General features: G+C 49.1%; 1 protein-coding gene across 6 annotated transcripts in view; it reads left to right on the forward strand.

Moving 5' to 3' along the window:
* The first annotated feature begins 4653 nt into the window (after positions 1 to 4653).
* LOC138740670 (plastin-3-like) overlaps positions 4654 to 15282 on the forward strand; it is a 114014-nt gene continuing 103385 nt past the window's right edge. For 2 of the 6 annotated variants that reach the window (XM_069893656.1, XM_069893655.1), the window contains exon 1: positions 4654 to 4778. The gene's annotated coding sequence lies outside the window, so the exon portion shown is untranslated. Of the gene's footprint in view, positions 4779 to 4860; positions 5223 to 5400; positions 5501 to 5899; positions 5919 to 15282 lie in introns of those variants that run through there. The other 4 variants (XM_069893657.1, XM_069893658.1, XM_069893659.1 and 1 more) reach the window with 3 other exon arrangements.

A 15282-nucleotide genomic window follows, 5' to 3' on the forward strand; every position in this document is an offset into this window, starting at 1 on the left:
GAAGGGCTCAGGTCCGAAACGTTGGTTCCTCCTTTGGACTCTGCGGGACCTGCTGAGTTTCTCCAGACATTTTGGGCTTTTACTATAATTGCAGCATCTGGCAGATTTTTGTGTTTCACTCTGGGAGTTAAATCTCTTAATCAAGAATCTATCTACCTTCACCCTGAACATATTCAGACACTGCTTCTAGCACCTTTGGGGAAGGGAGTTCCAAGGTCTCACAAACATTTGAGAGAAAAAGAAATGAATTTCTACATTAAATGGGCATCTCCTAATTTTTAAGTAATACCTCCAAGTTCTAGATTGTCTCACAAGAGGAAGTATTCTTTCCACATTCACCCCTGTCAGGACCCCTCAAGACCTCATATGCTTGAATCGCATTGCTTCTCACTCTTCTCAAGTCTAACAACTGCAACGCAAACTGATCACACTGCCCTTTCTATTTCTGCTTAATCTTGTTGTGGCCTTTGAATCAAAAGATTGAAGGACTAAATCTCACTCCAGAGATCCCCTATGTTCTAGAGATTACATGAGATTTTACCTGGAGTCTCACACCATTCCAAAAAATGAACAGAGCTCTGGGGACTTTGTTGCTCACAGCACAAAACACAAGGTCATCTCAGGGTTTGTCTGAACTGGATCTGAGTAAAAGCTGTGGCCTTGGTCCTGAGATAACCTGAAGTGATAGCAAACTATTGGAGATCCCACTTTACAGATTAAATTTTAAAACGTTAATTCTCTCAGGAGACACTTGCAATATCTTTAAGAGATTCAATGGATTTCTCCCTATGCATAGGCAAACATTTCTCCCCAGAGAACAGCACTAAAACAAATTACTGAGTCAATAACTCCATGTCCTTTCCATCTGCACATTAACAATGTTGTTTACCGTATTAAAATGGTGCTGTGCAATAATTCAAAAAGGACTTAGTGGCTTTTAAAGTACTTTGGGAAGTCATGAGGTTATGAAAGCCATTATAAAATTACCAGCCCTTTTAAAATATCCTGTGGTTGAAAAGCCATGTCATAATGATATATGGATACAAGTCAAAGTCTTTGCCTGAGAGGAAGGGAGTTTAAAATGAGGGCATAGATTTAAGGTGAGAGGGGAAAAATTTTCACACAGAGGATGGGTGGGGAGGGGGGAATGTACAATGAGCTGTGAGAGGAAGTGATCAAGGGTGTTACAATTATAAGTTTAAAAGGCATGGATAAGAATATCTTCAAGGGGTATGGGGGAAATGCAGTCAAATAGAACTAGCATTGGTGGACAACTTGGTCACCACAGATATGTTGGGATGAAGGGCCTATTTTAATTGAATTTAATTTTTTTAAAATTTAGAGGTACAGCACAGTAATAGGCCCTTCTGGCCTGTGAGACCACGCTGCCCAAATACACCCTGTGAAAGCAGAAACAGAAAGCAGACACAAAACTTAAAGTCTGTTCAACAGGCTTTATTCAACACAAACTTCCAGAGCTGGCTGTGAGAGTAGCTGTGCCAGCTCTGAGACTGACCTCTAGGGGCTGGATGTAGCTTATAGCTACATATAGGAGTGATTGGCAGCTGACCGGGTGGGGCTTGGTCCATTCGGGTCAGCTGATTGACAGCCGGCCAGGTGTTGCCTTGTCCTCCAGTACTCTTCTGCAGGTCACAGGTTTCCCCCTGCAGTAAGCTAGTGGTGTATCACCACACACCCATGGGACCTATTAACCCTGCACATCTTTGGAATGTGGGAGGTAACCGGAGCACCCAGAGAAATCCCATGCGGACATGGGGAGAATGTATAAGCTCCTTATAGACAGGGCCAAATTTAAACATGGGTTACTGGAGCTGTAATAGTCTTGTTCTCACCACTTCACTCACTGTTAAACTTAAGATGCTGGTAGCCAGGTGAAATGTTGTAGAAGAAGAAGCAGCCTAGAAACCATTTAGTGGTGTTGAAATGGTACAAAATGGACAAATAAATGAAGGGGCAGAAAATGGCCATTATCATCTCTATCCATCCTTTGCGAAGTTTCATGCAACACATGAAGTGCTGAAGGCAACTTCAGCTATCATTTCACTTTCAAATTATTATGGCTACAAAGTTCCATTTAATATCATATTTAAAAATTGGCAGAAATAACCATTTCTTTGAAGATTGTCAAAATTTGGATGAAAGTAGGAAAAAAAGTCTGCCTGTCCAGTTTGAACTCAAGGTCCACTAGGTGGCGGTAATCCTTGCCCTCCTGCATCTCAAAAAGATGCCCATCATTTATGGCAGACCACTATAGGGACTGGAAAGACACACTGACTGAAAAGTTCTCCAGACTCACTGGAAGGGTAAACGATCTGCGAACCGACCTCAATATGGCCTCCCAGTTTAGTGTCCTCCAGTTAATGAGGTCACATTGATTGTTTGCATGCTTGACTTTAGACTCCAAAAAAACAGATAGACTATTCTGAGCTCTGTTCAGAGAAGGGATTGTGACAAGGACAGAGATAAGATTCAAGGCTGCACTCACAGCTTCTTGGGGGCTAAAAAAAATGCAGCATGCTTAGTGTCATCTTGAAATTTCTAGCCCATGACCATTCAAAGGATCATTTGGGATAGTACTGAGAACCTTGAGTCTGTGCACAGGGAGCTCACAAGTAAGTTTCAAGTTCAGGTTTATTGTCACATGTAACAAGGTACAGTGAGAAAGTTGCAATACACAAACGTGCTGGAGAAACTCAGCAGGTCCTGCAGCATCCATGGGAAGTAAAAGATAACCAATGTTTTGGGCCTGGGCCTTTCAGTGGGAAAGCTCATTTTGTGAGCAATCCAGCTGGTCAAACCATCCACGTTATAGCAGTAAAAAGACAGGTCAGCGTGAAAAGAGACAGAGAAAGATTGGTTAGAACAGAGCGAAGGGAGCATTGTTTGGTCACGAATCTGAGAGCAACAGGAAATAAACTGTCCTTGAATATAGTGGTGCATGATCTCACATTTGTGAATCTTCCTCCAATAGAGCAAGGAAAATGAGACTGTGGCATGGGCAGGATGCTCTTTTAATAGTAAAGGCTCAAGCCTGAAATGTCGGTTATGTATTTTTATCTTTTCTATATAAAAGACCTGCTGCATTTCTCCAACTTTGTGTTTTTAATTTTGCGTCTTTCAATATGTTGGCGGGTGTTCTGAGGCAGCGGAAAGTGCAGATGGAGGGGGGGAGGGGTGTATTCACCACTCTATGCAGGTTGTTGTGGACTTGGGCAGAGTCTCACACATACCACACAGTGATGCACCCTGACGCGCTACCTTCAGTGGTGCTGAAGGGACACTAGGAGGTCACCACCTCGCCTGGCTGTTTCCACCAGCCACCTGAACCCTCCGGGAGCAGGTCCTCCTCAGTCTTGAGGACATGCCAGCAGAAGGCATAGCAGTGTTCTTCTGAATGCTCTTTCGAAGGAATGCGGACACTGAAAGTACTCATTGCTCACCCTGCTTCCCCCTCACCAAGGTGCCACTTTTCTAAACCTCTGAATTCACAGAGGCTTTTGATGTGGTGACAGTTGTTTTTTTTTTGTCCTGAGAGTTCAAATCTCACCGTGGCAGCTGGGGAATTTAAATCACAATTTATTGTCATGAACAAGTCACAGAATTCATTGTTTTGTATCAACATCGCAGTACAAATATTCATATAAATCATCTTACAAAAATAAATAAAAATAGTGCATGAAAAATCAAAGTAAGGCAGTGTCTAAAGTTCAAGAATCTGATGGCAGAGGGGAAGAAGCTGTCCATCCTTGTGCTCATCTTCAGGCTCTTTTACCTTTTTCCCCAATGGTAAGGGTGAAGAGGGCATGACCTGGGTGCTGGAGGTCCTTGAGGGTAGAAGCTTCTTTCTTAAGAGACCACCTCTCGTAGATAATCTTGATGGAGTGAAGTTTGGTGCCCATGATGTTGCAGGCCAAGCTAACAACGCTCTGGAGTTTTTTTTTTCCCTTGTCCTGAGCACTGGCACCTGTACCAGTCAGTGATGCAACCAGCCAGAATGCGCTCCAGGAAAGTTTTTGAGTCTTCAGTGACATAGCGAATCTCCTCAAAAACTTCAAAGAGTAATAGATGGTGTGAGAGCCTTCTTCGTGATTGCATCGACATGAAGGCTCCAGGATAGATCCTCAGCGATGTCGACTTCCAGGAATTTGAAGTTCTTGACCCTTTCCACTACTGAGCCCTGGATGAGTTCATCTGAACAAATCTGGAACTATAAGTAGTTGTGACGACAGACTCTTGTAACAACTCATCTTGGTTCAGCAGCATCAGTCGGGAAATCCATCCACTGCTTCAACTTGCTCTGTTCCAAACAAACAGGAGATACAGAGACTTCTGTTCCTGGAATCTGCGGGAGGTACGAGGCGGGTCAGGCAGTATCAGAGGGAGAAAAGAGATGGTCGGCCTTTCCATCCGTCCTGATCCAGGTCTTGGACCCTTGACCATTCCTTTTACTGCCCCCGATGCAGCTCGACCCGCTGAGCCACTCGGATCTGTTGACACGAATGAATCCGGGCAGGTATCAGCATCGAGTGCAAGAGCACCGCCCTCTGATGGACAGTCCGACTGGCCAGTCACTCGTCGGCGCTCCGAGGATCCTGCGAGCTGATTGGTGGGTGGGAATGGGGAGGGGGGGGCGTCGAGTGATCGCGGCCAGGAGGCAGGGGGAAGGTCGCGCACTGCCCTCGCCCTTCAGAGTGTTCGCGCGGCCCTGCAGGCGGCCGAGGAGCTGGGAGGAGGGGCGGATAAAGTTCCCTCAAGCCGTGAGTACCCGGGCTCTTACTTCGGATGCCAGCGCGTCCGCCACCTGTGGGGGGAGAGAGATAGGGCCGCTCCCGCTGCGGACCACGCCCGGGCTGGGGATGGAGGGGAGCCCCGAGGAGGGGCGCTGGGTTGACGCACCGCTGCTTCAGTGTTGGGGACATGAAAGTGGTTCTGAGTGCGAGTCGAGACCTTCTCCACTGCCGGGACGGGGCGAGAGGAGGCGCGGAGCCTCGGGATCCCATCTCGTCCAACTGGCAAGAGATTTAATTCAGTGAACCGAGTTGAAAGTTTTTATTAAAAAAAACCGTGCAGTCTGGAACATTTAGCAATCACCTGGACCACGGACCATCGCTCAGCTGCTTTTCCCTGGGCAGGAGCAGCCAGCGTTTTCTCTCCGCACGAGTTGACTCGGGACTCCTGTCACCTCGACTGACTTCAGCCCGGTTGGTTGGTTTTCTCTCTCTCGCTGCAGCCAATATTTAAATATCCTGTGAACTAAGCTCCTAATTGCAGAGGAAATGGCTGAGATTCCTGTGCTGCTCAAGTTCTCGCCAACCAGTTCAAACCCATTAGTCACAGTGGCGGGTCGGGAAAGCGAGCCGATCCTGCTGTTCGCTCGTCGCCTCTGGGGTGGTGTCCGGGACGCAAGGCGTCCTGCTCGGGGACAGTTTGTCACCGAGAAGCTGTGCACGGCGTCTTTGACTCGGGGCAGCAGGCTCAGGTGGGTCCCTTGTGTTGTCGAGGCGAGGCTGTGGAATGAATGGCAGGGTCCCAGTTTGCGGGTGAGTGGGATCACCAAGACCTCGCTCGGGCTTCACAGTTTTATTACCGTCCTGCGGCTTGTGCCAGCATCTGGTGACTCTTTTTGGGGAGAAGGCAGATCTCGTGTCACCACAGAGCGTGTCGTGCCAGAATCCTGCGTTTCCAGAGGGACGGGCTGGTGGCAGAGAATTTCATGGACGTCCCAGTCTCCAGTGTCACATCGCGTGAGCATAATGGACTCTTCGCGTTTTTGCCCTTCAAACCCCCACGACCCTGCTGGAAGGACTCGGCGCTCAGGGGAGGGAAAGATGCATCACTGACGTCTCAGGCCTGAACCCTTCAAGGAAGAAACAGGAAGGCTTCATAATCAAGACAAGGTTGGCTGGAGGGGGGAATAAGGTCATCAACGGGTGTTAAAGAATATTAAGAGAGACCAGAGTTGGGGGAAAGGCTATAGGGAAGAAGAAGCGGGGGGGGGGGGGGGGGTGTGAGGGTGGAAGGTAAGGGGAGCTGGAGAAGTAGATGTTAATGCCATCCAGTTTGGAGGATACCCAGATGGAAGATGATGTGTTATTCGTCCAGTTTATGGGTGGTCTCCGTCTGGCAGGGCATGAGACCACGGACGGATATGCCAGCAAGGCAATGGGATGGGGAACTGAAATGGGTGGCCACTGGGAGATCCACGCTATTGCAGCGGACAGAGTCCAGGTGCTCAACACAAGCCGCTTTCACGTGGAATGGCTGAGAGAATGCAGCTCTGGAGCCGACTGCGGGGGTGTGCAAAGCGGCCTTCAGGTGGCAGCGCTGGGGAGTGGCGCCTCGGAGCAAATGCTGGCTCCTGTCGAATGTGGCCGTAATCCTGCCTGTTTTCAGGTGCCTCGGGGGAGCGCTCAGAAGCGGAGAATACACCTCCCTGAGGAGGGTTGGGTAAGTACTCCTCGGGACAGGGTTCTCCGCTTTCAGGTGGCTTTCAGGTATTTTAGGCGGCTTTACATTGGGATATTCTGGCCACCTGAAAGCGGCTAAAGTGATCTCCCAGCCTGCATCCAGTCTCCGAGGTAGCTGCAGTGTTGCCTGGTGTGTTCTTAGGGAGGGCTATAATTGTTAAATTTCTAGACACACTGCCAGAGTTCTTCTTTGTTCATCAAGTGAAACGGAAAATTTAATTTGATTATCAATCTGGAATTAAAGTTAATTTCAGTACGTTAGATAGATCTGGTTCACTTTCTTCAGGGAACAAAGTTTATTATTTTTCCCTGGAGTGTCTACATATGATTCCAGACAATGTAGTGGACCCTTCAAGACTCTTTTATTGTCATGTACTAAAAGAGATGTAATATAAGGCAGACAAAGATTCACCATCAGCAGAAATTGCCCAGCACCCCTTACTGTCAAGAAAGAGAATCAAAGTAGAGTCCCTTCAGAGTTGCTGAGTGTCCATGGATTTGCCTCTGCAGCCACATAAACTTCAGTCCAACTTGAACTCTCGATCCAAACCCTGACACGATCATGAAGCCTTCAGCACCCAAGACTCCTTAGGAGCCTCTCCTGCCCTTGTCACCCTCCTGTGTTCTGGTTACTCCTTGCATATTCCTTGAAGAAGGGCTCAGGTCAGAAACAGCAATATATCTGTCTCCTATAGATGCTGATAAGACTGACTGAGTTCCTCCAGCATTTTGATATGTTTTTACTTTACAGATATACCCTGTTTTAGGAAGAAAGCAGTGTTCACCTTTACAAAAGGATTTGAATGGGTTTTTTTCCTTTTACAAAAATAGCCTCCAATATAGTTAATGCCATTTCATTTTACGCCATTTCATCTTTCTAAAGGTTTCCTAAGAACGCTCTAGTTTCGTAAAGAGGGGTATACCTGTATCTGCTACCCCTTCACCCAGTCTTGACCCAGTCTTAAGCAGTCCACAGCTTGACGTGTGACTGCAAGTCACCCACGGCATGCGTGGGTTCCTTACTTTGAGTCACCAACAGCCTGCTGCCTGTCTGTTGTTCAGCTGCAGAGCCCCTCACTGGTCCACTGCTGTGGGTCACTTCCGCCTCCCCTTCTCAACAGGGTGGTGGGAGAGTTCTCAGTTTTCTGGTGGCCTGCGCCAGTCTTCAGCTTCCCCTGAGTCTGTGTCCCCTGGAGGCTGCTGCCATCTTGGGCCCAGATCCCCCACGGTTGCAGGATTTTAAAATAAAACACCGCTGGCTCCTTTCTTGTATGGAGCCGTCGATAGTAGGGCAGTACAGTAGAATCCCACAGAGGAATGCTGAGTCTCTACTCTCCGCTCCAGCTGGGTGCGCATATGTGGCAGAACTGCCATTGCAGCAGCTCCACCATTTATTTTCTTAATTCCTCCTCGGTCAAGGGAGAATTATGGATGGACAACAAATGTTTGCATTGCTTGAATCACCCATAAACCATGGACAAATAAATTCTAAGCATGCACATTGCAGTGGAACTCTACGTAATCGCAGGGAATACCTGACTGCTTTGTAACATTGCAAATCTATTGTAAGGTTATGAGATTTAACAGAATACACATTTTATGGAACTAAAACTAGATTGGCTTAAATCCTGGGATAATTTATTAGATCCAGTTTTGACACGTACACTCCTGTCAATGCAACAAAAAAAAATCCTGGAGTAAAATCAGAAGATGTTAGAAATATTGTTCGTAGATGGCAAGTCCAGCCGTGCCTGTGGAGAGGACAGGGTTAACATTCCAGGTCGATTACTGAAGGGTTAAACTTTAACTCTTGAGATGCTGCATAATCTATTGACTATTTTTGTTTTCCAGATTTCCACCACCTGCAATCTCTTTTTGATTTTAAGATAAGTCAAACTTTTGTGAGCTGCAGGCTTCAAATTATTTTGGCTGCAATTTAATTTAAACACTGATGCATTTTCCTGATGTTAACCTCGAGCATTGCACAGGCTTTCTGAGCCAGATTCCCATGATGGACTTGAGCTGTGTCAACAGTTGGGTGGTGGATGTGATTTGGAATTGGATTTCAAAACCTCTGCGACTACCATTGTTGGGTTTGATGTGGGTATCGTCTTTGCTGCAAGGATACTATGTCTGTGTCTATTTTGCGAAGGGATGATGTAAAGACTTGGAAAAGGATCAGGCATGGGATTTGGCGAACCGGTTACAATGAAGACGTGGCAGGCTATCTGTTGTAGTGGATGTGCTTAAGTTGTGTAACCACAGAATGGCTCTGCAGGACGAAGTTTCAGGGAAAAGTAACAGATGAAACTGATGTGAAATGGCTGTACTGGTCTTGCAGAATATTGTAAAAATTTCTTTGCACAAAAATAATAGATTGGTGCTAGGGGTGAGAATGGTCAAGAAAATGTACCAATCTCCCTGCTGCTTTAGTGCACCTTCAAAACTTACTGTCTGGGTGCATCCCAACATAGTATGGGAACTACTCCGCCCAGGATCAGAAAATGGTAGACACCACTTGGAACATCATGCACACCTCCCTCCCATTCATCAAAGCTTCTCACTGCCTCGTGAAGGCAGCCAACATGCTGACAAACCTATGCAATCCCAACCACTCTCTCAAGGTTCCTTTTATTGACATGTTGTAGCGAGTGTGCTGAACTAAGTGAACGAACGAGACCAGCAGTCGGTGGGCTTGTCAGAACTCGTGAATTTTATTATGGCTAGCATGCTGCCCATTCAGAGCCAGCTCTCCAGCGTATGACGTCCTGTTTTGCGGAAACTGCCAAAATGTTTGGCCTGGAAGTCAGCCTGAAGAAAACTGAGGCCCTCCATCAGCCAGCTCCCCACCATGACTTCTAGCCCCCCCACATCTCCATCGAGCACACAGAACTCAAAACGGTCAACCAGTTTACCTACCTTGGCTGCACCATTTCATCTGATGCAAGGATCAACAAAGAGATAGACAACAGACTCGCCAAGGCAAATAGCGCCTTTGGAAGACTACACAAAAGAGTCTGGAAAAACAACCACATGAAGAAACACACAAAGATCAGCATATACAGAGCCGTTGTCATACCCACGCTCCTGTTCAGCTCCGAATAATGTGTCCTCTACCGGCATTACCTACGGTTCCTAGAACGCTTCCATCAGCGCTGTCTCTGCTCCATCCTCAACATTCATTGGAGTGACTTCATCACCAACATCAAATTACTCGAGCTGGCAGAGTCCGCAAGAATTGAATCCACGGTGCTGAAGACCCAACTGCGCTGGGTGGGTCACGTCTCCAGAATGGAGGACAATCGCCTTCCCAAGATCGTGTTATATGGCGAGCTTTCCACTGGCCACTGGTACAAGGACTGCTTAAAGAAATCTCTTGGTGCCTGCCACATTGACCACCGCCAGTGGGCTGATATTGCCTCCAATCGTGCATCTTGGTGCCTCACAGTTCGACGGGCAGCAACCTCCTTTGAAGAAGACCGCAGAGCCCACCTCACTGGCAAAAGACAAAGGAGGAAAAACCCAACACCCAACCCCAACCAAGCAATTTTCCCTTGCAACCGTGTCTGCCTGTCCCGCATCGGACTTGTCAGTCACCCACGAGCCTGCAGCAGACGTGGACACACCCCTCCATAAATCTTCGTCCGCGAAGCCAAGGCAAAGAGAGAAGAAGAAGAAAGAGCGTGCTGCCATTTTAAGGCATTCCAAGCTCCCACGCCATGCCGGAAACCACATCATCGTGACCTAGATGCACTGCGCATGCGGGCCCTGAGCTTCTGCTGGAAAAGAAAGACTGCGCAGCACCATCTTTGATGCAGCTGCTCTGCTGATGCATGCGTAACACAGGGAGCTGGTTTGCCTGTCCATCAATTATGTGCATCGCCACATTTTAATACATTAAAAAATGAAAAACTTTTGTCTGCCGCAAGGCAAACAAAGAGTAGCATTGAGCATGGTGCCCCTAATAGGAGAAAGAGAAGCAAAAGAGAGTCCTTTCCTAATCGGAGTGTCCATGGATTTGCATCCAGCGTTTCTGTATCCACTCAGCCTCCTGTTTAATTCATCGGTATCCTGAGCTCTGGAACCAAACCTTTGTTACGATCAAGAAGCCTTCAGTACCTGAGGCCCCTTGGGAGCCCTTCTTGCTCTCAGCATACTCTCGAATCCTGGCTCTGATACTTCGTTCCATTCGCCAGTCTCCAGCAGCCCAGAGCCCACGCAGGTCCCCCGACCATAGGTTGGGTGCACCCTGTACGGGACCGTCAGCCGCTGACCCCGTCACCGGTCTTCTGCTGTGGACGCTGTCCTATAGAGTCATCTACCATCCCTCCTTCTCAACAGGGGAGGTGGGGGGGGGGAGGTGTTCTCTCCTCATTACTGGTAACCTCAGTAACCCCTCACGGCTCCTGTCGAGCATAGGCACTGCCATCTTGGGCAGCAACCCCGTGGTTGCAGGATGTTACTTTAAAAACACTGTCGGCTCCTCACACAGGATGTTTAAGGCCTGTACGGAGATGTCGCCATTGGGACCAGGTGGTTGAACCTTTTGAAGTAGTGCTGTGACTCCACTCTCCGGGTCCACACCAATCCACTCCAGCAGTCCACCAATTTTTTGGAATATGAAGTCTCCATAAGGTTCACTGTTGAACTATGTGTATTACGATCATAGTATGCTTGTTCTGGATTAGAATGAGCTGGACTCTTTGAGCTTATCCCCTCAGGAAGAGAGAAGATATGCTGAGACCACCTCATTTTTGGGGCATTCACCCCACATTCTAATTGCCTTGCAGAAGATGGTGTGCCATTTGAGAAACATAAAAAGTGCAGATGCTCGTATGTTGAGCAGAAGATGAGCCGTAGGAGTAAAAACACAGTGCTGGAGAAACTCAGCAGGTCAAACAGTGTCCTTGATATTAGCAAAGATAAAGAACCTACATTCTTGGCTGATTGACAGCTGGCCAGGTGGAATCAGCCCCTTATGTGGTCTTCCTGCAGGTACAGAGATCAACCTCTACAGGAGGCTGGTGATCATATCACCACATTCATCCCCTTAAAATTGTTCGGGGGGGGAGGGGAATTGTGTGGAATGAGGCTGGGTGATATTTACAAGTTTACTCGGTCCGGCGGCTGTTGAAGTCTCTGGGACTGTTGCAGGGTTGGCTCCTGGTCAAAGGTCGGTGAGTGTGTGATTGCTGCCCGAGGGCTGGCTGGGTTCAGCGTAGATGTGGCGCCCGTCGGTATGGGCAGTGTGCTGTCTATCTGCATGTTTGTCTGTGGTGGGGGGGGGGGGTGGCCGGGTGGGTGTGGTCCGACAGGAGTGGGGTTCACTGGAGGGGCAGAGGGAGTGGTTTGACCCCCGGATCCTGAGTGGTCAAGGGTACTCATGGTGGGGAGGTTACGTCAGGTAGTCGTGATGCTGGGGGGCCGTTGGGCCTTTGCTAGTGCCTCATGGCCACTGGGGTACCTGATGTAGGCGTAGTTGTGGTTGGCATGAAAGTGGAGTACCAGCTTGACTAGCGGGGTGGCCTTGTGAGCCCACACATGTTTGCGAAGGAGATGTGAGCCAAGCTGGGAGTGAGATTCCAGTCGCCGATATCCTAGGGAATGAGAAAAGGCACTCATGAGGGGTTTGATTGGTAGCCGTGCATAAGAGCAACCAAATGGCATGGAGTGCCTCGGGGAGGGCCTTTTGCCAGTTGTCGACAGACCAGCCTTTGGACCTCAAGGCCAGGAAGACTGCCTTCCAAATGACCCCGTTTTCACCTCCACCTGCCCGTTGCCCCTCAGGTTGTAGCTAGTCGTGCGACTAGACGCAGTGCCTAGTGCTACCAGGTGCTGGTGCAGCTCCTCACTCGTGAAGTTGGATCCCGATAACTCTGAATGAATGCCGGGTATCCAAAAATGGTGAAGATCTACGTTAGAGCCCTGATAATGATGGCTGACAATGATTTCAGGGCAAGGGATGGTGAAGGGAAAATGGGAGTACTCGTCTACAACCGAGAGGAAGTAAACATTCTTGTTCTTGGAAGGCTTGGGTGACAAAGGGAGTCGTGTAGCGCCTGCAGTTGGTCGGACTGCACCATGTTGTTGAACTTCCCCAGTCTGTACTGAATGTCATAGCTGAACATGGCCAGCTTGGCTCTCCAGCACAAGATCTTATCATTTTTGATCTTGCCTTTGTGGGTGGTGCTGAACATGAACACCACTACTGAGGAGGGTGAACCTCCTGCCTGCCAGGTAGTGGCACCAATGGTGGATCGCTTCCACAATCGGCTGGGCCTCCTTTCCAATGGTGGAGTAGCCGAGCTCTGAACCATAGAGGGTCCTGGAGAAAAAGGCCACGGGTCACACCCCCCCCCCCACTTTGGTTGAGGGTGGCTGCGAGGGCAACATCAGAGGCATCGCACTCCCCCTGGAATGGGGTGTCCTTGTCCACTGCATGCATCATGTGATCGGCGATGATGTCTTGCCTGATGTGAGTGAAAGCTGCTTGCGCCTGGGGGGGGGAAAGAGGAAACGAGGTGGCTTGGGCCAGTGGGCAGACCTTGTCCGAGAAGCGGGGGCCCACTGGGAGTAATAGGAAAAAGTCCAAGGCACCTGTGGAGGGCCTTGAGCATGTGGGGGAGGGGCAATTCCATTAGTGGCGCATGCATTCTGGTTCAGGATTGATGAAACCATTTTCCATGATGTACCCTAGGATGGCGAGGCAGGTGGTGCTGAACACACACTTCTCTTTGTTGTAAGTGAGGTTCAGCTCCTCGGCCATTTGGAGAAATCTATCCAGCTTGTCATTGTGGCCACAGATGGTGACATTGTCCAAGTAGAGGAAGGTCGCTCTTAGATTTGCTAGTCTACCATGCAGTCCAACTCCTGGTGGAAAACTGATACCCCATTAGTGAACCCAGTGGAACTGGTCGAGGCACCCGTCTGCCTCGAAGGCAGTATATGGCTTATCCTGTGAATGGATAGGGAGCTGGTGGTAGGCTGACTTTAGGTCAATTGCCGAGAAAACCTTTTTGTGGGCTATCTCGTTGATCATGTTGGCTATTCTGGGTAGGGGGGGTAGGTATCGAGTTGGATGTACCAGTTTATGGTCTGGCTATAATCGATGACCATCCTCGGTATGCTACCCCCTTTGACTACCAGGACTTGGACTCTCCAGGGACTGGTGCTGGACTCTAGGATACCTTCTGCCAGAAGCTGCCTCACTTCTGCCTTAATGAATGCCTGGTCGGCTGTGCAATAGCGCCTGCTCCTGGCAGCTATGGGCTTGCAATCTGACATAAGGTAGTTGAAAAGGGCGGGATGGATTGGGCGCCGTTGTAGGTCTGTGCGCTGTGGAGTGTGAGTGGGGGGAGGGGCCTACCAAAAGCGAGAGTAAGGTTTTGGAGGTGGCACTGGAAGTCCAGCCCCAAGAGGACTGGGGCACAGACCTTGGGCATAACCAGGAGCCTGAACCTGTGGTATGTTTTCCACCCCCCACCCCTGCCATTGTCAAATCCACTAAGCAGCACCTGAGGACTGTGATGGAGCAGTCCTGGGCTGCAAAAGCAATAGCAAAGTTTGTTGGGTAGATTTTGAGCTTTAGTGTCCGGGCCACATTCGGGTGCACGAAGCTCTCAGTACTACCACTAGCGAACAGGCATTTTGTTACCTTCCCATTGACAGCGATGTCCATTATTGGTGTCCATGGGGAATGTCCCTTTTTAAAGTGGTGGACACTGGGACCATTTCAGGGTTTGAGTCACTGCTCCCCGATGGATGAGGCCAGCGGCTTCTTTCCCGGGTGTGGGGTGTGTCAGGTGGAAGATTGGTCCTCGCACATGGTGATTTTCAGGAAGGCTCTCAGCTGGTCGCAGAAGGCCGCAGTGCTCCCGACAGGTCTGAAAAGGCACACCTTTGTGTAGTGGCCTTTCTTCCTGCATCAGGAGTAGTACAAGTTCCTCGCTAGACAGAACTTTGTGGGATCACCTGTCTGACCCACACCGGGACCCACGGTACTCACAGAGGCGCAGGGCGCTGGCAGCAGCAATAGTGGGGCACTTCGTCTAAGGAGGTTGGGGGAGTTGGGCATCAAAAACCTCAGCATGAAGAGCTGCAGCCTCCAGGGAGCGGACCACCTCTATTGTCCTGGCAAGTGAGGCAATGTTTTCTTCTAGCAGTTTCTGCCGGGAGCTCCTTGAGCGCAGCCCTCACATGCATATGTCCCCAATCAATCGCTTCACTTCATCTTCGGTCACCCCAGTCTCGATCAGGCATGGATGAGCGAGCTCCCAAGAGGACCCCCAGATAGGCATCTGCTGTCTCACCTGGTTGCTGAGACCTGATGTTTTTCAAGTACCTAGCTTAGACCACATTTGTCGGGGGCTTGTACACGCTATTCAGGACAGCCATCGCAGATTTGTAGTCTGCAGTCCTTGATGGCCTGGAAAGCTTGTGGGCCCAACATGGTGTGGAGCACCATGAGTCGTTTTTTGGTTGGTGTTGATCACCTCAGCCTGTGTTAGGATGATTGCCTCCATCTTGAAGCGTGTCTAGGCATCCGGGTGTTGAGGATTGATTTCCAGGCTCCCAATCGACAGGAACTTCTCCATGGTCATTGTTTAAAATTTTACTAGAATAAATTGTGGTGCTGAGGTAGCAGAGAGCAAGCACAAAACTCAAAAGACTGTACAACAGGCTTTATTCCAGTAAATGTCTGAACACCAGTTCAAGCCTTGATGGTTCCGTGTGACTGGCTTAGGAGGGGCCGGCTCAGGTCTATGTTTGGGTTGGCTGATTGACAGCCAGCCAG

This window comes from Narcine bancroftii, chromosome 8, assembly GCF_036971445.1.
Source record: "Narcine bancroftii isolate sNarBan1 chromosome 8, sNarBan1.hap1, whole genome shotgun sequence".
Lineage (NCBI taxonomy): Eukaryota > Metazoa > Chordata > Chondrichthyes > Torpediniformes > Narcinidae > Narcine > Narcine bancroftii.